Source organism: Zootoca vivipara, chromosome 4 (genome assembly GCF_965207765.1).
Source record: "Zootoca vivipara chromosome 4, rZooViv2.hap1.1, whole genome shotgun sequence".
Taxonomy (NCBI): Eukaryota; Metazoa; Chordata; class Lepidosauria; order Squamata; family Lacertidae; genus Zootoca; species Zootoca vivipara.
In genome coordinates, this window is record NC_142587.1 from 73255623 (window position 1) to 73278432 (window position 22810).

Sequence of the window (22810 nt, forward strand, 5' to 3'; positions counted from 1 at the left end):
AAGTTCAGCTGTTTCAGTCCAGAGTAAAAAAAGTCTGAATTTGGGAAGTTTACATAAAGTAAACGATTAAGCCATATAGTTAGTGTACATATATTACAGTATACAATTAATGCAATTAACATGTGCCTGTAAATGTACAACCCCAACTCCTGCAGCATTCAGCATATTTCAGAGACATCTGTGGTGATGGGGAGGGGAAATATGGTCTTATCTATGAGTAAAAAGAGGACAGCTAATGCTTCTCTGTAAAGCTTGACTAATTAGTGTTCATAGAGCACTTACGTATCTTCATGCTAAAAGCACCAGAGAAGAACATTAACCTCAAATGCTAAAAAGGCTTCAGCTCTTGCATGACAAGAGCACTGAAATACCTGTAGTTTCCATGACAGTCAATATCCCCAACATAATTTACAAATGATGAGAGCTATCCAAATAAAATAAATGTCTGCTCAGCAGAGTAAACAGACAGCTTTACCAGTCCCAATTTAAATGGTTGAGATGATCAATAAGAGAATAGTAGTGGCCACAATGAAACCTGTATTAATTATGAAGAGAGTTATGAAAGAAATTAATCATTATTATGGGGATCACTGGAGGAATGTAATAGCTTTGGCCAGGTCTACATGACTCTTAGGATGCTTGAGGTCAAATATGCTGAGCCTGAAATAAACTTTAATAATATCTGAGCATTGCCTCCATAATATCTCAGAAGTTCCATAACTCTGTCCAAAATAACAACCTCCCTCATTCCCAGAAAGGAAGCATTTCAATATGCTATCCCAAGATGAGATTGGGGGTCTTTAAAAAAAATGTATGTAATACTTCAAGGAATTGATTAATGTAGTGCTGTATATAACTGAAGTAGTTTTAGACTCAGATCTTTTCAATGTGGCTTTTTTCTGACAAGAGCTCAGCATTGTTTATGGATTTTTTAAAAACCAACACCCTCAGGTTTAGGCAGCATGCCTCAGTAAAATAAGCAGCATTTTCTAATAAAACAAACTGACAGGAACCTCAACAGTACTTAATCCACGATTATAACGAATGAAGGCATTCAGAATGCTTTGTCCCAGGACTACTTAGTTCTGTATTGTTGGAATAAGCCCCATTAGTCAGCACAAGTAATAACGTTTATTAACACTGTTATTAATAACAACATCAATGTATTTTCCATTTTGTAAATCTAATTTAATTCTTACTTAGGCAAGGTAATATTCCTGCTCAAGTTTTCTTATGGGAGGAACTTGTAGCAGAAGTCCAGGCATTTTGGACTTGCTGCATCTCTCCCCCTTTAAGGCAGTATTCTTGATTCTGAACAATTCACAACATCTGCTTTTGTAGTTTTTGAGATGTATGCCCCTCTTCTCAGAAAAGCTCCTTGAAGGATCTTACACAAATATAATCTGCATTTCGTAAGAAAAGTTTGGTATAGACAAAGAAGCCCCATGTTGTGCTCCAATTAAACAACTGCATTCTCAGAAAGCATCACAACTTGTAACTGTCATTAGTCCTGTTGTTCACATATTTCCCCACTTTAACAAGAACTGCCAATATCCAGCAAACCAACAATGGGTTGTGGTAAATGATAAGCAAAATGGGTTAGACCCCAAAAAGTCAACTTCTTCATGCTTTAGTAGCGTGTGTTTTACATGTTATCTCCAGAGTGAGAGATCAGTCAAAAGAAAAATTGAAAGAACCTTGAGTTGAGTTGAAGACTCTAGGTTGCTAGCGTCCAACCTTGAGTTGGAGTCCAACTCAAGGTTGGATGCTAGCAACCTAGAGTCTTCATCATTTATCATGGCTTCCTACATTTGTAGGGCTCTCTTACTGATGACTCTATTTAAATGCTTGAAGAGACCAATAGGAGCAAATTGCTGTTCTGCAAGCATCCATTTCTGTTGCTGACAACTGTGCTTGTTGGCAACAATTATCCCGATCCATGAATACACACATTGTTTTAAAGTGAGAAATAATTTTTAAGCAAGAAAAGGCTTACTAAGTGCAAATGGAAGGCAATTTGCTTGACCCGTGCAGCTATATTACAGTTTACTTGCATAGTTCTGAACATGACATATACACAGATGCTTGTAAAATATTTTAAAAGGAGGTGTTGGAGCAACTTTTAGGATGGGTCCCTGAAATCCAATCCTAGTTCTTATGAAGCAAGTGCCCTTGGATAAACTTGTTTGAGCATCAGTTTCTCGGACTAAAAAAAAAAGGAGTCTCAGAAGATTTGGCTAGTAGTTTATGTCTGCATGACTCTTCAAAGAAGAAAAATACAAGCTAGCTGTACTGTTTGGAGACTTACAGCTAGGAATTTCAGGCTGGCCTTAATTTCTGTTTGCCTCCCGGAAACAAACACAACATGGTTAAAAATAAAGCAGAGAAATCATTGCACTTTAAAAGGCGGAATGGCATTAGTTTCATCTAACTTTAAAGCTGATAACAAGGTTTTTAAAAAGTAAGACAGAAGGTTTTTTTATTTCTGTTTTCAAGATCTAAGATAAATGCTTACTTATAAAACAAATAATGTTACATTGGGTGGTATTCGTACCTACGGGACCCTCATACCTACAGGACCGCCTCTCCTGGTATGCCCCGCGGAGGACCTTAATGTCCACAAATAACAACATTTTGGAGATCCCGAGCCATAAGGTGGTTAGATTGGCCTCAGCTAGGGCCAGGGTCTTTTCAGTACTGGCACCGACTTGGTGGAATGCACTCTCACAGGAGACCAGGGCCCTGCGGGATTTGACCATAGCTGCCAAGTTATCCCTTTTTTTAAGGGAAATTCCCTTATGCTGAATAGGCTTCCTCGCGAGAAATGGGAAAACTTGGCAGCTATGGATTTGACATCTTTCCGCAGGGCCTGCAAAACGGAGCTATTCCGCCTGGCCTTTGGCCTGGATCCAGTCTGACCCCTATGTTCTCCTCCCTTATGGTTTTGGTTTGGGCCATTTAAAATGAGGCTGCACTTTAAAATTTTTAATTTAAATTGTATTTTAACCTGCATTTTAATTAATTGTTTTTCTTTCTTTTACGTTTTATTGTAATTTTATTGGTGTTAGCCGCCCGGAGCCCGATTTTGACTGGGGAGGGCGGGGTATAAGTAAATATTTATTTATTTATTTATTTATTTATTTATTTATTATAACTCGCCCCATCAATTTAAGGATTATTGCTAACGCAATGAGACTCTTCCCCTCCTCTCCCCACATATGCCATGCATCCTTTCCAAATTTGCTTCAGATGGTTGGGGAAACTCCTAGAATAGATTTAGGAAGTGCAGTGGGGCGGGGGGTGGTGGTGGTGGTCCCGCTGCACTACCAGTAATGCTTGGGCTGACCCCGACTTAGCACTGTGTTGGGTTTTGGACTAAGCACAGGCTCCCCATCCCTGATATATAAAAACCTCCCCACAGAATACTATAAAGCGGACATGATTCCTCAAGCAAAGCAGGAAAACTTATGAAAATCCAGGTGTTTGGATAAAATAATGCTCAGATATACTGCACATCATTAAAGAGAAGCTCATTGAAGGATACCCAGGCTGGCTACTAGTATTCAGTAAAAGCCAGCATACCCTAATTCTCCTTAACTGGGGTCCAATCTGGAATAACTAAAATAAACTACTGCTGCCCAGGAGGACTCCCCAGTCATGAGTGCCCAGGGTGGGGCCTGGCGAGCCGCCTGGGGACTGTTGTCCCCAACGCTGTTGCTGTCCAGCAGGACTCTGAACTGCACAGAGTTATTTTTAAAATGTTTTAAAAATTTCTTTTTTACCATTTCAAATACGTTGTGGTGTGGGGGGTGGGTTGGATGTTTAGTTGGGTTTGGGAATTTGTTTAATTTTGCTACTTTTGTAATTTTTATTTTTTGGTTTGTATTTTACTATTGGGTTTTATGTGTGTTTTATATAGGTTTTAATTTGTTCTTAGGGGGAGGGGTCAGGGCTGGGGCAGGTTCCACAGGGGGGGTGGCACTGGGACAACCGATCTCAGTGATCACGGGTAGGAGGAGGAGTTACGCTAAGACCAGGCCATGTCATTACCGAGGAGGCAGTCGTTGTCTGAGGACTATCCCTGCCTCCGGGTCTGGTCTTGACTGGATGGATACTGGAATCAGCAAGGGAAACCCACATGACCTGAAGGTACTACTGTGCAATGTTTAGGGAGGCTTTTAATGTTTAATCGATTATTTTATTTTTCTGTTGGAAGCCGCCCAGAGTGGCTGGGGAAACCCAGCCAGATGGGCGGGGTATAAATTATTATTATTATTATTATTATTATTATTATTATTATTATTATTTTATGCAGGCCAGGGAAGGCAATGTCCCTCTGCCTCTAGGCACTGTCAGTGGCAAAGCTGCATGCTCCACTACCAGGGGCAGAGAGCAGGTGGTGCCGTGGTGCACATCCCGGGGGCGTGGTGCACCGCCCTGGGGTGTGTGGCACATGTTTTGGGGGCATGGCACCCTACCAGAATAGTGGTGCCAGAGGTCGTTTGCTCCCTCCACACTCCCATTCCTCCGCTAGTGGGCACTGTACAAGGTCTCACTTGCCTTCCTAGCAGAGCTTGCATCTATCTTCTTGCTTTGAGCCAAGCCTGACAATATCTGAAGAAATAAAGGAAAAAGTGCAACCCTGAAATTCCTTTGAAATCTATCTGTTGAAACAGAAGATACAGTGTTACCTTGGTTTGGTTTGCATACATTTTGGATTACAAACACGTCAAACCGACAAGTGCGTGTCCCGGTTTGCAACCTTTTTTTTGGATTACAACTCTTTTTTGGTGGGGGGGGGGATTACGAACAAATTTTTTGGAGGCCCCATTGGCGAAAGCACGCCTTGGGTTTCAACCTGTTTTGGTTTACAAACGGACCTCCGGAACGGATTATGGTTGTAATAATAAGTACTGATAATAATAATAATTTATTATTTATACCCCACCCATCTTGCTGATTTTCCCCAGCCACTCTGTGGAAACCAAGGTACCAATGTAATAATAATAATAATAATAATAATAATAATAATAATAATAATTTATTTATACCCCACCTATCTGGCTGGGTTTCCCCAGTCACTCTGGGCGGCTTCCAACCGAATATTAAAAACATTACAGCAATGTACTTAACACACGCATCCCTACACCCCAGAAAACTTGCATGGAACTTGGGCAGGGTAATGGGGAGAATGCTTTTCCCACAGAATGCCGTTCAAGCTTCCTGACTAGGATAAGTGTCAATCTTGCAAACATACACATTTAATTATCCTTGGTGCAATGCAACATCCTTTTTTTTTTACCCTGTCAATTACCACAAATTATTTTCTCAAAATCCAAAAGCTAGCTAACCTCCCTCCCCATATTGTTTTATATGCCCCCTATACAGTACTTCTTGAACCATTATGTGTAGGCAATATAAGGGACAGCGCTGACTGTGTTTCTAAAATAGGGCTGGTGGAGAAGTGGGATCACTTATTTAAAACTTTTTCTCAAGTGCAGAGAGTGGGTTTGAAAGTAAAATCATCTAAGAGTGGGTTTGAAACAGTCTCCCGAAGCCCTAAACATCACTTCTAGTGACATTAACTTGAGCTACATGTCCCATCGGAGAGTAAGTGTCAGCAAAGTAAATGCATTAGTTAAAGCTTAATAGTAGTTTAGTGTTCAATATCTTGAAATATTAAATATGTTTTTTCCCAAAGTAAACTGCAATTCAGTTTTAATGAAGACATTAACCTGCTTGATTTGTAAGCTCTTGTGGGAAGCCAGTCTAAAATACTGTCACAAGAGGTGGGCACAAGTAGCAGGAGCTACAAGAGAGAAATCAAACATATTTTAAATGTTTAAAAGGGAGCCAGAAACTGAGTGCTAGCAAGCTCCTGGGTTGTTGTTTTTTATAGCTTGGGTTAATGTTATATGTGCACTTTGAAGATAGAGTTAGAGTTAGAGTTAGTTATAGTATACAGTATACAGTATACAGTATACAGTATTTGTTCTTATGGGAGTTTAAAAAATGACAACAACACCTTGCATATTCACCAATGAGCAGGCAATGGGAGAGGGAGAACCCAAATCAAAAGCACATGAAAAACACAAACTATAAAAATAAGTATAAACTAACATCAGCAGCATCAAGACTGAATAGAGTGCTTCAGGAATCACACAACACAAAAAGAATAGGTTTTGATTTAAAAACTTGGGGAAACTTCCTTCCTGTGGAGGTGAGGATGTTCACGACACTGATGGGCTTCAAACACATGGCAAAAACTTTTTTGTGCTTCCAATCTTTCCCAGTTTAATTTGACTCTTCCCCAACCCCTACTTTCCAGCCTCTAGTCCTTCTGCGTTTTATATAGATCGTCATGATTTTGTTGGTTTTTAATTGTATTATTTGTGTCTGTGTTTGTGATTCCTATTTATTTGCTTTTATGTGAACCATTCTGAGGTCACTTGTTTTTTGTTTTCATTTGTTTTGTACGAAAAATGGTATACAAGAACACAAAAATAAATAACTAAACATTTAAAAATCTCATTTGCGGCCCATCTAAAATAACACACCTACATTATTGCAGCCAAAACAAAAATAGTCTGCTTCATTTTGAGAAACTAAGCTGATCCTGTTAAGCGTAGATATTGACATTTAATATTATTAATAGATCATGATACAATTAGCACCACATAAACCATTACAACCTATTATAACCTATGTGCCTTTGTAAAACCTATATTTATAGAGTACCCTGGCAACAGACTATTAGTACTTAAAGAAACACTTGCTCAACCACGATTCTTATTTTAGTGGTCCAATTAAAACCTGATATCTCAACAAGCGATGTGCTTCTAAAGAAAATTTCCCCCAAAACAAACTAGTGTACATGTGTGAGACAGAAGTTTCTCACTTCTGTTGCACTTCCAGCATGTATGATAAGTAGGCCTATTTTTATTATTATTTCTATTAAGCCCTATTCTGAGGGTCCACACAGATAATGGTTTGCTCTTGCAAGTACTGTATAGAGAGGGAGAAGGGGAAGCAGCCTCCCTTCTCTCACACAGGGAAGTTGATAATGTAATGTCTCTAGAGCTTGTCTGTAGCAAGGAGACCAGGATTTAAATTCTGACTGCCACAAAACTTAATATGAGAAATTAGACTGTGAGTATGCAACTGATCTAACCAACTAAGAACAGTCTTGCTAGTCTGGCATTCTGTTTTCCAAAGCGGTCTCTGACAAGTCCGAAGGTAGGTCAGGAGGGCAATAGCTGTCCATTCTGTTGTTCGGAGGCATACTGCCCATACCCCTCAACCATCTTGATTTTCCCAGGACATCCCAGAATTACAGAAGCCATCCCAGCTTCTGATTGAATCCCAGGATGTCCTGTTTTCCCCCTCCAGCGCCTCCGCTGCTGAGCTTGGTGTTTGCAGCCAGCGCTTGCACTTGCACTTGTGCTGCTGGCTTGCAAAAGAAACGGGTCTTTTGGTGCCATGCTCTTGTGCAAGTCAAAACTGTACACAGTATGGCTGCACCATAGGCTTGCATAAATATATTATGCTATTGGTAGTTGTATTTTTGGTCCCTTTCCTGCCTCACAGGATTATTGCGATATTAAAAGAGGGGGCAATCATGCTAAGCAAAATTACCAGTGGGTCTAAGAACATCTGACAGAGAAAAAAAATAGTAATTTCCATTTAATTTCATTGAAACAAACTGGCTTGGGATCCATTTGGCATAAAAGGGACTTATTTTCACATTTCAATTACAATTTCATAAACTGACAGTGAAGTTTTCAGCTTATTATTGGACCCACTGTTTTTTGTGTGTGTGGTTTTTTTATTATTATTAAAGCAAACCAATGTGTGCTCAATGGAATTTACTCCTTGGTAAATGAATTCAGGGTCGCAACACAAATTTGCTGCAGGCATCAGAAGAACACGCAGTAACAAAACCAAAATTTCCTAATTCCCCAGTCTGTTACATTAAGAACCATAAGGATAAAATACGACACATTAAAATCACAACTTCTCTGTTTCATGCTCTCCAAAAGATTTCCTGTGTGTTAGAAATCTTGGGTTTTTGCACCTACAAATTCAATTATTAGATTTGGGATAATGCTAAAGTCTTCAGTGATGTTCTTTCTGCATTACAAATGGGCTATTAAATCAGTGAAGTGCCAATCAAGTGCTTTTGTGTGCTGAAAAATGGTTTAACAAAAGCGTTTTTGCAGGCCTCTCCTTCTCGCACTATAGTCAGTGTCACCTATATATGATAATTGCAACGTATTTTTTTGTAGCACCATCAGCCTCAAATTGAAAAGAACACGATTCTCACCCCTCCTTTTTTAATAAAAAGTCATAATCATAGCATCCCACATATTTGGGGCTTTATTAAAGTGTCTAAGGACATCTAATATGCCTAAGCAACCCTTTGTAAGATTTTTTTTGTTGTAACAAGAAGAGTGAATGTGTTTAATGATCCCAAGAGAGGAATGACACCTTGGAGCTTTAGATTCACTTGCCTGCTGTACAGTTTAACCTAACTATTGTACATTTTCACATTATAGGCAATAGTCAAACTGATTCCCCATCCCCACTTGTAATTCTTCCATGGGTTCCTTCTGTCCCATATTTTGTACCACATTATGTTTTCTGATTTCACATGTACAATTTCATTAAGGCATTTCAGAACATAGGCCATGTACTCTTACTCCACTTTCTTGCAATTCTTTTTATGTGATTTTTTTTTGCACACAAATAACCTTGCACATTAATATTGGGGTTTTTTGGTGTGTTTGTTATCTAATCACCTGCATAAAGCCCTTTCTGGCTTCCTAGAGTTCATCAAGCAGAGTACATAAAAATAAAGAAATCCAGAGCCTATACTATTCTACTTCTTACTGGATTTCTTACCCACTCTTCACCATACAGTCAAAGGTCTGGTTACAACAATTGTAAAATACAATAGTATGATCAGCTAAAACAAATTCCAATGAATAGGGTGGATAGTAGATGAATACTAGCAAGTCACAGCAGCGTCGGAGCAAGCCAATCGGGTGCCTGGGGCGGTGCGTGTGCCCTGCGCCCAGGGGCAGTGCCAGCCGCCTGAGGGGACAGTGCCAGCTGCCTGCGGGGTGGGGCAAACTGGGACAGGATGCTCCGTAGGGCCTCCGAGGAGTCTGCCTGCCTCCTCCCACTCAGCCACCCTACAGCTGAGGGGCAGGCAGTGGGCGGACCATTTGGGGCAGCACGGAACCTGCGGGCGCCCAAGCCACTGCGTCACTCTCAGGAGAGACGCGTGAATTGGGTGCGTTGCAAGCCCCACGGTGAGTGCCGCCCGGCATTTTGTCACCCCCCCTCAGTGGTGTCACCCAGGGAGGACCACCCCCATTGCCCCCCTTCCTCCACCCCTGAGTCACAGAGGGCTTCAGCAGGAAGGCAGAAGAACAGTTGCAACCCAGTTAGACTTTAAAAGGAGAACCATGCCCCCAAAGGTAAAGACCACATTCTGTGTTTCTTGAAAAGGAGGCACCACACTAGGATCTGCATTAACATGTGAACTAATAAGTTGTATCTTTACAGTAACTAACAGAAATGCTAGTCCAATTGTGTTTTATTGCCTACATAAGCTTGGAGCATGGTTTAGCCAAATTAAAAACAAATATGTGAACAGAAGAAATGGAAAGTGTTTCAAGAGCAAACAATCCATGCACAATGGATTTTAGTGGTTCTGAAAATCCAACCTACAAGAATGGTAGAGGCGGGTATGTGTGTTGGTGCTAATCCACAAGCAGGAGAAGGTAAATGAGAACTGTTAAATTCAGGACCAGTGAGGAATTCAGAACCACCCCTGCTACTGATAATTACCAGAATCTCAGCTACATGTCAACATATTTGCCAATATGAAGATTGCAACCTTGGAATTAGAACCACGAAGTGGGTGGCCCAAAAGTATTTAATACATCGCCTGCTCCCACATGGATATGCCATTCATTTTGACATAAAAGAAGCAAGACAATCCTCACCCCAATTTTCCCCCCAGTTTTGCCCCAACTGGCTTTAAATGCCTGGAGGCAACTCTTTCTTCCCATAGGAAACCAGGCAAGTGATTATTTCCAAGCCTGGAACAGTATCAATACCAGTTTGCTTAATTTCCAATGTTGCTATTGTTCATTGAATATTGAAACCTTTTTAATTTCCTACAATAAAATTCCAGATGACTTAATTCAATGTGAGTATGAGTCAAATTGTGCTTTTTAAGTTGCAAAGTATTGTGAGGAGCACACTTAAAAATTCTCAGAGATTTCATATCACCATATCCCATTTAAAGATGCTTGCCAACTTCAGTTGTAGAATACTTTACTATTCATCTTTCAGTAAATTGATGTCATTTCCCCCCTTAGAATCTATCCCTAAATTCCAAAAGGCATTGAAGATCCATAGACAATAATGCCATTAACCTTCTCATGTTTAAGTTTTCTCATCTATTAAGATAGGATATTTTCTACCACAATGAGCTTTTTCACCTTAATTTATTAATGTTTGCAAAGCCAATTGAGACCCAGAGACATAAATCGCTGCTGAAATGCAGAGCCTTATCCTCTTAATTTTAAGATACGATTTGTATATAAAAATACACTTCAGAAATTCAAAGACTATTGAAATGTGAAGATTCTACTGTAAATAATCACATTTCTGAAATAAAAGGTTTTTCCCCCTCTTCCCATAGCTGTTCCTTTGATCTGGAAATTTAGCTTCTGGTGTATCTTTCAGACCTGGTCCATTTTACCAGCTCTCAAAATTCCTATTATGCCTAAAAATGCTTACATTACATTGTTTCAAAGTATTACAAAAGAGAATGGCTTAATTTTACAGGATTTGTCTCCACCACAAACACTTCTGTATGTTTAGATGAAATAAACATGAAAGTCAGCATGCTTTGGATTTAAACCACAAATCAGTTACAGCACAATCCTATATATGTTTATTCAGATGTAGGTCCTATTGTAGTCAATGGGACTTTGTCCAAGGAAACTTTGGTATAGGGTTGCAGACATAAAGACTAATGTTGTAATCTCATATCCAATTTCCTAGGAGTAAACTCCACTGAGCTTTATAGGACTTATTTCTAAATAAACACACACATTTCATTAAAAGTACCAAATTTTCCTTGTGTATAAAATGAAGGATACTTCCAAGCTGAAGAAGAGACTGTAACTAACTGCACAATCGAACACAAACTTCTCCTTTGCAACCCCAGTGATCTGAATAGGGGTTGTTCCAGGACCAGGCCAACTGCTCCGAAAATAAGACACCGTCTTATATTTATTTTTCCTCAAAAAAAAAAAAACACTATGGCTTATTTTCAGGGGATGTCTTAATTTTTTTCCCTCCTCCTCCTGCCGTGGCTGGCATTGCTGCTGCGCCTATCACTATGTCTTATTTTCGGGGTATGGCTTATATTCCTTGAATGCTTAAAAATCCTGCTATGGCTTATTTTTTGACTACATCTTAAAATAGGGGAAACAGGGTACACTTGCATGGTCCCATTCAAATCAAAGAGGATGCCACAGTACAGCTTTCTGATAGATTGTGCCCAAAGTGTGCAGGGTTTGGGCTGCAATCCAAAACACATTTTCCTAGGAGTAAGCCCCACTGAGCTCTATGAGAATTACTTCTCAGTAAACATATATAAAATTTGTCTGTTGGTTGTTTTTAAATAAGTATCTATAAAATTTTGTAACAGGCATTTAAAATAAGTAGAGACACATTTTCATTGGCGAGGTGCAAAATTAAAGCACACAGTTGTCTGCTTTTTAAGGAATGGTTTTATTCTAGTGAGTCCCCTTCACAAACGCGTCTTCTAAAAATGAGGAATAAGCTTTTTCTTAAAACAAACATTACATTATATGTTAACAAAAATGCATCTATGTTCATTGTTTCATTGGTTTATTGGTATCTGAAGAAGTGTGCATGCACACGAAAGTTCATACCAATGACAAACTTAGTTGGTCTCTAAGGTGCTACTGGAAGGAATTTTTTTACATTGTTTCATGAAATGTAAATTTATTTAAATATAATGGATTAATTGATTAAAGAGTATATGATTAACAAACTACAAAATATTTAAACAATTCACAATATCATTATCATTTAGAACATTATGAGATCTCCAGAATGATAGTACTAGCACATTCTCTAATAAGCATCTTGTGTGTTTAGCCGTTGAACCCAGTGCTGCACAAGCAGCAGGTCTTCCTCTTCCTCTACGCCCCTCAAATCTGCTCTGGTGCTTTTTATATTGGTAGCCACTCTGGGACCCCCTTTTTGGAAGGAAGGGTGGCATATAAGAATCACATACAATTTAACACATTTTAATACGGCTTATGTAAGTCTATTAATGAAATTCATGCTAAAGGGCAGTTGAGCCATGGGATCTTTGTCAGCTGAGAGAAAGAGAATAAATTGGCCTGCTTAAGAGCTTAACAAGTGAGAGTATCCTGGAGGCAATTATTAGGGTTAGGGGATGCACACCACAGGATTTAGGAACTCTTTATCTTTGCCCCACCCTCGTTTTCCCCACCAAGCTGTACTGTATAGCAAGAAATGTTTAGGTTAGGACTAGCAGCCAGCTCCTATCCTGAGCCTGTTGGCAGATGGCCAGAACAGGTGCGCTTCTGTTAGGGGGTTGAGGACACACTGCAACAATCTGTTGCGCCACTCCCAAGTTGTACATTCTGAATGATGGAACTACTTTCAAGAAAGGGATAAATATACATATGTGTGCTAAGAATGAGATAGCATATTTTGTACAAAGGAAGATGTTCTGTATGAAGGCATAACAAACTAGTTTCTCACACTATTCTTTATGTTGATGGGAAACTGCAGGAACACATACTGTATCTCTTATCTGTTTCTGTCAACATGTGCTCTTTTTCTAGCTATAGACAAAAGCAATTTATGTCTCATTCTTGGTTATGTGTGAAATGGATACATTTTTACTGAATATCAAGGAGGAAGGCCTAGCTGTCTGTAGTACAGCATGAATACTTGCAAGGTGATGTTTTTTGTGTGCTTTGGGTCTCTCTTGCTTAGATGCAGAATCAACGTATCAGCACCTTAAATTAGGGGGCAGCTAGATGTCATTGGACCCTAACTCCCATCGGCCCCAGCCAGCATGGCCAGTGGTGAGAGCTGTAGTTCAACAGCATCAGGAGAATCTAAAGTATTGTAACCATTAGTATATATTGGGGAAAACAAACTGCAATCCCTCCAAGCACCTTTTGCAAAGTCACAGGAATGGAAATGGCTATGAGACAACAAACATTTTCTGCAGCTATGTATTTACTTCTGAAAGACTGCTTGCTTGCTTTTTGTTGAACAACTGAACACTTAGAATGCAACAGAAGAAAATATTTCTGGGCAGAGTTTAAAGTTTTAAGAAGAACAGTGAATATGTTAGTACACCACATGAATAGTTCATATATATATATATATATATATATATATATATATATATATATGCATGTGAGGCAAACATTTGTGATTTTAAAAGTGCATTTCTACAAAGTATACTGTATATAAGTACATTTATACTGTTTTCCCACAAAGCTATCTAAACATTCATAGTGAAATTGTGTTTAAGAACACTGTCAATTTGTTTTTCCAAACAAACCAGTAAAATATTGTATACACATACAACTGTTTAGGCCAAGGGCAACACTCACTTGGCTAGTCAGGCTCTGATTGTTCATTTCCTACCTCCAAAGATTGCAAGGGTGGGGTGGGGGCTGGGGAGGCAACTTTTGACTAAAGGGAAAGACTGGAGAAGCTTCATGGGGATACTGGGTTTAGACAAAATTTGTCTGTAAGGGGAAACTTTACTATTTTTAGTGTTTCATGCTTCTTGTAGTATTGTACAAGCATAATATCACTTCATAATTCTCGGTCTTCTCAGAGAATATAATTAACTATCAGTCATTACTTGTATATTATACTAAAGTTTGCATTCTGCAGCACAGATTATTGTTCATGGCTCCTACCAGAGGTGCCATCTCTACCAAGGCTGATTCAAGTATGAAAAAAATGCAGTAGAACACCCACACCCAATTTTCCATATCATTTGTGGTTTGGCTTGCTTTGTGCTGGAATGCCAACTTCTCTTAAGAGGCACTCCTTGCTCCATCTTTAAAATATGGCCCATTTTCAGGCATATCTTAGGTCACTGGACCAGATTTCAGATCTGATATGGGTGACTTTGAAGTACATTAACCATTTGGGGGTATACTCAATGCATTCACTTGGACGAGGAGACCTCCAATGGGAATTAAATAAAGATGTTTCATGAAGGCAATATTGATGTCTGTTTATATAGAATTTAAACTTCATAGCTGGCAAAGGAGAAAATAATTATAGGAATAGGCATATAGTGAAGTTTTACACTGTGATATTTAAAGCATAAATGACCATTGAGATAAATTGGGACTGTCCTTTCTGTGGCCACGAAGGAAGATTCTATGGTGTCCTTAAAGCCATTGTACAGGCCACTAACATGGATTTCTTCCACCATTTGGACAGGTCACAATTACCAAGAATTAACAGGTGTCGGAATAGGCAGGTGCATATTTATGATACCACTATTGACATTCAAGGGACTCATTACAGCTTGAGCTCTGGGAGGAAGACCTTTCATTGCCTACAGACAGCCACCCAATCTTAAACAACTCCTCACCCACAATAATACAACCACCAGACTTAACATGGACACTGGTACCAGAGCCTGCAATAAACCCAGATGCCAACTTTGCTGCCACATACACCCAGACAACACCATTACTGGCCCCAACAACATCCAACATACCATCTCAGGGCTATTTAATTGCTCATCCTCTAACATTGTGTATGCCATCAAATGCCAACAGTGCCCTTCAGCTCTCTATATTGGACAAACAGGCCAAACCCTACGCCAAAGGATAAATGGACATAAATCTGACATCAGGAACCAGAAGACAGAAAAACCAGTAGGAGAACACTTCAATCTCCCAGGACATTCTATACAAGATCTCAAAGTAGCTGTCTTACTACAAAAGAATTTCAGAAATAGACTGGAAAGAGAAGTTGCTGAATTGCAACTTATCACCAAGCTCAAAACCATGGAGGGACCTGGTTTGAACAGAGATATCGGGTTCTTATCTCATTATACATGATAAGCGATCTTCAGCCATCTCAACCCTTGCTTTTTCATGCAAAACCATTTGCAGTCGTTTGCGGTCATCAACAGCTATCAGTCAGTCAATCACCCATTTCCACCACCCTTCTGAGTGATCCCCCCTCCCCATCCCCACCCCTCCCCACCCCTTCTCTACATAAGTGCCTGGAAACTTCCATTTCACTGTATCTGAAGAAGTGTGCATGCACACGAAAGCTCATACCAAAATAAAAACTTAGTTGGTCTTTAAGGTGCTACTGAAGGAATTTTTTTATTTTACTTCGATCCAGACCAACACGGCTACCTACCTTAATCCAGAATGACACATTAGAAATAAAATGGGAGAATAATCTCATAAGCTTTCTTAGAAAAAAGAGGAGACACCCAACATGTTTCACTCTTTATGAAAAAAAGTTGATGACAGCTGCAATCCTAGCCCCACTTGCCTAGCAGTAAGACCAATTGGATTAAATAGACTTTATTTCTGAGTAGACATGGCTAGGACTGTGCTGCAATATGCATTAAGTACCTATTTGTTTATAAAGCAGTGTTACATAAAATACTTCAAATTCTTCTCCAGCAGAATATCAAATTTCTAGGCACCTAGGATTTTTCCTGTGGGCAAATCATTTCTAATCTGTATTTGTGATGGTGATAACAGTAGATAATTTTCCAACTTTAATTATTGTCCTAAAAATATGTTTCCTTGCTGTTTCCGAATTTAGCTTAAGGTGACTTTGCAGTTTGCACAGCAAGGCCATTTATAGCCCAATCCTATACATGTTTGCTCAGAAGCAAGTCTCACTGACTTCAATGGCATTTACTTTCAACTTAAACAGTCAAGAGAGTCTTGTGGCACTTTCCCCCCATGTAAGAGCCTAGCAGCAACCTCTCAGAAATTTCCAATCAAGTATGCATAGAATCACAGGTTGAATCCCTTTCTCAAGAATTATGTTCAGATTACTGCCCATTCAGGGTAGGTAACATGGCTCAACATGGAAAATATTGGTCCTTTTTTCTTTTTCTTTCAGTAGGCACCCTTAGACAATGTGAAGCTGCCCAGCTTTGACCCCTCCTTACAAGTTCTGCAACACTACCACCCATGTGGCTCAGCTTAGCATTTTCCCTTCCTCTGTAACTCCTCACTCTCTTTACTCTTCTTGCATTCTACATTCCTTTCTCACTCAAATTCAGCACTGAATTGAAGTTTTTTGAGTTTGGGAAAATAACTCTCTCATTCTGTAAACATGGGTGGGTACCGTAGAAATGAGGGAAAGAGGAGGACTTGGGAATAGAAAGAAGGGTTGAGCCTATAGACAGACAAAACCAGGGAGAGAGGAAAAGAGCCACAGCTGGCATTGCCCACTCTATAGCCTCCAACCCAGCCCTTCAAATGCAAGCAGATTTCCAGCTCCTGGATAGTATCCAGAGCTAAATTGAAAGCTCAGGTGACCAATAGGAGCTCAGCAGAATGGGGTGCTCGACCTGGAGTGGCTAAATAGGTGACAGAGGGCGGAATTACCACACTCTAGCCTTAACTCTTCCCGTGCCTGCCACTAACACCTACAGTAATATAGGGACTCCTGCTTTTTACCCCATATTTCCCTACCCCAAGCACCGTGCCTTCAATTGAAAATTTGGTATCGTTTAGAATACAAAAAAATCCTGATTCAAATGGAAACGAGAGCCCTTTCCACATTTTAAACTTTAATTAAATCCCTCCTACCGGTATTACTATATTGTTGTTGTTGTTGTTGTGAATTATGAAATCAATTTAGCAGTTCTTTTTTGGGGGGGGGGGTGTTTGTTAACCTTCTAACCACACCATATGCTTAGAGGAGACGAATCTTAAACACTTTTCTCTCTGAAAAGATTTGAGCGTCCAAAATCACGCCTCAGAAACACCAGGGAGGTTTGGAGAAACAAAAAGCTTAGAAGTCCTCGGGCATCTGCTTCAATACAAACTCGGCAGCAGTAACTGCTGGATCGGAGGAGATTGAGTAACAGCAACACACTAATACTAATACTACTACTACTACTAATAATAATATGGTGGGAATTCTGGCAAAAGTTCGCTGGGGTCTGAGCTCGCTTTTATAGCCGCATTTCACAATTTAATTTTCTCTATACCCGCCCATGTGTCTTTCAGCGTGACATTATTTATGTCAAATGAAAATAATACTTCGCGCCTCAGAAAGAAAGCTTACGCCACAGTACAATCTCACTGGATGGTGTGTGTGTGTGTGGGTTTACTCGGAAGTAAGTCGGAGTAAAGTAAAGCTTTACTCCGAGGAGCGGGAAGAAAGTGCGCACAGGGTTACAGCCTTCATTCAAGGCGCAATCCTGGGAGACGTCTCCTCGGTTTCGCCGGCTTTGCTTCCCACCTAAGTGTGGCTTCTCGCAGGCACTTTTATTCGAGAGTTTACAAGCCCCGGGCACTCGGAGGTACGGCAGGCACTCTTACCCGCGAGTCAGCCCATTGAGCACAGTGGGGCTTACTTCCGAGTAGACCGTCAAATGGCTGCGCCGTCCCTCGGGCGCCGCCAAACTTTTATTTTATTTTTATTTTTTATTTTGGCGCGCTCCCTATTTTTTCTCGAGAACTTTTGCCTCCCTTTCCTGCCCCCCCCACTTAAACTCCCCCCCCCGCCAACAACACCTCCCCTCTCGCAACCCCTCGAGAGGGCGGAGCCGGAGCTAGCCACTCCTCTTCACCCCCCACTGACCCCGGAAGCGCGGGTACCTCTCTCATCTTCTGTCAGCCTCCCACGCCAATTCAACACTTTAATGTAGGGACGGCCACCACCCTCCCCTCAGGCGAGTCTCTCATTGGCTCTTAGTCCCGCCCCGCCATCCCCGCTCATATCTCCCATTAGTTGACAGCCGTGCCACTCCCAGAGGAGCCTCGCGTCTACAAACAGCCATGCAGTCCGCCTCTTTCCATCCGCCTTTAATTTGCTGTTATCTCCATTGGAGGAGCTCCGGCCCTGAGGAAAAACAAATCCGCTTTGTCCCCGGTGTATTGGTCTTGACGTCTGTCGATCAAGCGCCACCGATGCTTATCATTGGAGAATGTACGTACGGTTAAGGCTGACCTGCTTAATAACTTGTGTTTTATTTGTCCGGGCTGCCTGCCAGGGTGACCAAGCGCTGCCAATGATTGGCTGAAAATGAGCCTCTTCACGCCGCCTAGCATGTTAGGTTGCGAGGCCTCCACACACACCCCTCCCTTTTTCTACGCATTTTTATTTCTCCCTTTATTTATTTATTTCATAAACTTAAATGACCTCGGAGGGGTGGGAGAAAGGAAACGCTTGCCGAGGTCCGATGACCAATAGCAGATAGACCAGGGGAGGAGTCGAAGGAGGTATCGACCAATGGCACGGGAGTACAGTTAGCAATCTGCCAGCCAATCAAATTTCGCAGCTCCCGGCACCAGCGGGTGGCGGCGACGGGCGTTAATCACTGTCTGGATTTGGCAAGGAACTGGATTGTACCATTGACAGATAAAGAAGGGGGTTCTAGGGAGCGGGAGCAGTGGACTGTTCCATTCTCAAATTATGGGGAATGAATTTACGCACGAGCGGAAAAAAGGAGATCCCGGAGAAGCGATTGAAGGATGGAAAAACAGTTTATTTGAGTTTGTTTTCGTTCTTTTCCGGGTGTCTGATACCTCAAAGGCTGTCACACTTTCCAAAGCAGGCAGCTTTTCTGTCTTGCTGAGTTAAGACGATAAACTTATATAAACAATTATTATATCATCACCATCATCATTACTGTTAATAATGAATTGTTAGTCGCTGACTGCAAACAGGTCTCTTAATTTACAAGAGATGAAAAACCACAAGCCATAGCATAAAATCAGAAACAATACTTTATAAGAGGGGTTTCCAAAGAGGGGTCTTTGCATTCATTCAGGTGGCCTGCAGTGTGTCTAGATTTGTTTGCTTTTTCGTATGTTTTTTGAATATTTTATTTGTTGAATATAAGAGCAACATATAATCAAATACAAGCAAACAGATACAGTTTTCCCCTACCTCCCCCCCCCCCCAAAACAGCCCCAACTATGTCCAGGTAGTGTCTAGATTTGTTACTGAAGACAGACGAGCCCACTTCCGTCATATTAAATATTCATACAGTATTGATATTTAATTGCTTCTTTTATTTCTTATATTGTTTTTATCCACAGGTTATTGCAATTAAAGCTACAGCCTTACCTACCCACCCTCTTGATCTGGACTAGGAAAAGGGTTAAATTCAGTAGGCTTTACTTCTGAGTAGACATGGTTAGGTGCCATATAGGTAATTGGCCTATTAACAGCTTGAATATCCAATGTGCATGCAAACATGCAATGTAAACACAATTAAAGCTGTAAGATGTGACTGTGTTCAACTATTTCATTTGTAGTGTTGGAAGGGACTGTGAGGATCATTCTAGTCCAACCCCCTGCAATGCAGGAATCTTTTGCCCAACATGGGGCTCCACTCTGAAATTAAGAGTCTCATGCTCTACAAAAACACACACATTGAGCCATGTTGCTGGAAGGGTCCCTGAGGATCATCTAGTCCAACCCCCTGCTATGAAGGAATAGCTTTTCCTTACGGAGACTGAACCTGCAACCTTGCTGTTTTCCATGCTCTAACCAACTGAGCTATCCAGGCCACAAGAGTGTGAAGACCATTTAAGCAACCCTTTGGAACCAAAAGCTAAGGAACCTTTTTAAAACTTTGATATGTTTCAACCACCAAACTGTTTTGAAATTCATAAAACACACACATCTGGTTCAGAACAAGTTACTCAATGGAACATCAAACTATGGCAAGACCAGGATATCGCTCATGTTATAGCAACGCAAAGCTCCCTAGAACCCTTTTTGAAAAATGTCATCTTCCTCTTGTCTTAAACCAGGGGTAGCTAACCTGTGACCCATATGTTGTTGGTTTACAACCCTGACTGTTGGGCATGAAGCCTAGAATATTCAACATTTCCACATACTTTGAATATTCTGAAATTTTATGTAAATGTGAACTTTAATTAAATGAGTACCTTAAGTGCTACAAAAATATTTTAAGCATTATTATTGTTGTTTGATATGGTAAGTTAGAGTGCCTCCACATGAGGAAGTTTTCAGTTATCCTTTGTCTCATTTCTTATAGTTCCAGATATGCATAGGACAGTGATAAATAAGAAGGAGAAATCAAGATAAAGAAAGTTAACTTCACAAAAATACTATGTAAAATAATAATATAAAAAATGCCTGGAATACAGTACCCAATTATGAGACAACATTTGGCAGACAATTTGATACTTGGGTAATTGCCTTCCTGGGATTATTACCAAACTGGTGCACGTAAGGCAAATGTGGCACTCCAGATGGTTGCTGAACTACAACTCCCATCAGCACCAACACATATGGCCAGGGATGATGGGAGTTGTAGTTCAATAACATTCGGATGATGAAAGGTTCCCCACATCTCATATAAAACATACTGTCCCCTTTGGTGTTAAACTTTTTGTGAACTACCCTGAGATCTTCGGATGAATGTTGGTATATACATTTAATAAATAAATATAATACTTTGGAATTCCTGGCTCCCAGTTATCCCTAGATAAGTAATAAGAGTCTTCCTGCACATTTTCTCTTTTCTCTCTTTTTTTCTATTTTTATTTCTTTTACTAATTACCTGAAGTAGTTCAGAGTCAATGCTGAGTTCCTTTGAGCTGAGGTTTTAATTAAGGTCAGTTAAATCAGGAGTACAAAATCTGTTTTATGCATCAGAGACCTTCTGCAGAACTCAGCCCAAGTGTCTGTCCAAAGAAGAACATTCTGTTAATGTTCCATGTATGAAAAGGTCATGCTTGACCTTACTTTCCCAGGCTGGACAATAGTTTTTCATAGAAAAAACATATGGTTTATTTTAATTATTGAGTTTTTATTAGGTTTATATAGTACATCCAAAAGTTTTTTTAAAAATGTATAAACAAGTATAGTACATGCATAATAATAGGCACAAGTAGAACATTGGGTCTTGACCTTTGTGTATGTCATGTAAAGTAACATTTGTTAGTGAGAGAAATGGAAGGCGGAAAGAGACTGAGATGATGGTATGAGAGCAATAAAATGAGAGGAAGAATAAGTTCATGAGAAAACAAGTATTCGTTTTCATAGCTCAAATACAGTTCTCTTTAACATACCGTACCAACAAGTAGGCAATTGGGATGCTTCTTAAAATTGAAGTTGGACTTCTGTATCCTGCCTGCAATAGACACTTTCTGGTGAGGTCTGAAGGGAACTTGAGATGTGGCCTACTTTTAACTAGTTGTGTCTTTTGTGTGTGTGTTTGATTTGGGAGCTAGAATAGCCAGGCCTAATTTGAAAACCAAACAGTCTGGGCTATTTGACTAAGAATAGTACCCACTCACACTTTTTAATGCCTTGTTTTCTTTTTTTGTTAAAAGGCCATTCTGGTTCATTACAGCCTCTACACTTTGTACTTAAGGTGAATACAACCTGTACTTTTGAGTTGAGAATTTTTAACTTGTGTACTTGGGTGATATGGTGGTTAATTAACATTATTTGCTGTGCAGGAGGAACTATCAAACCTGAGAGAGAGAGGAATGAAAAGTGATAAACACTATAGCCAAAAGTGAAGTCGGGAGGTCATTTCCTGTGGGAAATATACATACTGAGGCTTTAGGACATGGGTAGGCAAACTAAAGCCCGGGGGCCGGATTCGGCCCAATCGCTTTCTAAATCCGGCCCGCAGAGGGTCCGGGAATCAGTGTGTTTTTACTTCAGTAGAATGTGCTTTTATTTAAAATGCATCTCTGCGTTATTTGTGGGGCTTAGGAATTTGTTCATTATTTTTTTCAAAATATAGTCCAGCCCCCCACAAGGTCTGAGGGGACAGTGGACCGGCCCCCTGCGGAAAAAGTTTGCTGACCCCTGCTTTAGGATATCGGGAGGGGGGCACTTGCTCCTATCTAAAGAGTAAATGATCACTGCCCTTTGAGAAGCATTGGAGAATAAGTACTCCTTATGAATTAAGACTGTGGGTGGGAACAGTGGGTGGGGGAGAGAGAGAGAGAAAGGAAGTGATAAATGTGAAAAGAGGAAGACTATTGTATAGCAAAGATACTGAATATAAGGTCCAGCTTATAGGGCATTTGTGTGTTAGGTTTAAGAGTCTGTGTGCCAACCAAGAACTTTGGAGACACATGGTTTATTGAGGAATTTTGTTAGGGAACATGGTATTCAGCATGTGAGGTTGACTAGTTCTCTGATTTCTCTTCCAGTTTTGCAAGACTTTCATGCTTCCCACATATGGTAGAGCTATGCTTGCATTCATAAGTGGCCTGTGTGGCAGCGTAGGTGAAGCATCGCTGCTCTCCTGGCTTCTGAACACAGGCACATTGCTGGCACTTACCAGAGTGGGAGGCAAGAGGAGCTCAGGGTTATGCAGGCACATAAGGGCTAGAGTGTTAGATTGGCCATGTAGTCTTGAGCTCCTTGCACTTCCCCCTCTCCCTCTGGTAAGCACCAGCACTGTTCAGAAGCCGGGAGACCAGCAGTGCCCCACCTATGCCACTGCAGGGGCCGCTGCTTCTTGCAT

At 40.5% G+C, this 22810-nt stretch overlaps 1 protein-coding gene across 3 annotated transcripts in view; it reads right to left on the reverse strand.

Moving 5' to 3' along the window:
- The window catches only part of ZBTB20 (zinc finger and BTB domain containing 20), a 520201-nt gene extending 502174 nt beyond the window's left edge, over positions 1–18027 (reverse strand). For 2 of the 3 annotated variants that reach the window (XM_088668206.1, XM_035115410.3), the window contains exon 1: positions 17940–17986. The gene's annotated coding sequence lies outside the window, so the exon portion shown is untranslated. Of the gene's footprint in view, positions 1–17939 lie in introns of all 3 variants that reach the window. The other variant, XM_035115408.3, reaches the window with a different exon arrangement.
- Between the last annotated feature and the right edge of the window lie 4783 nt (positions 18028–22810).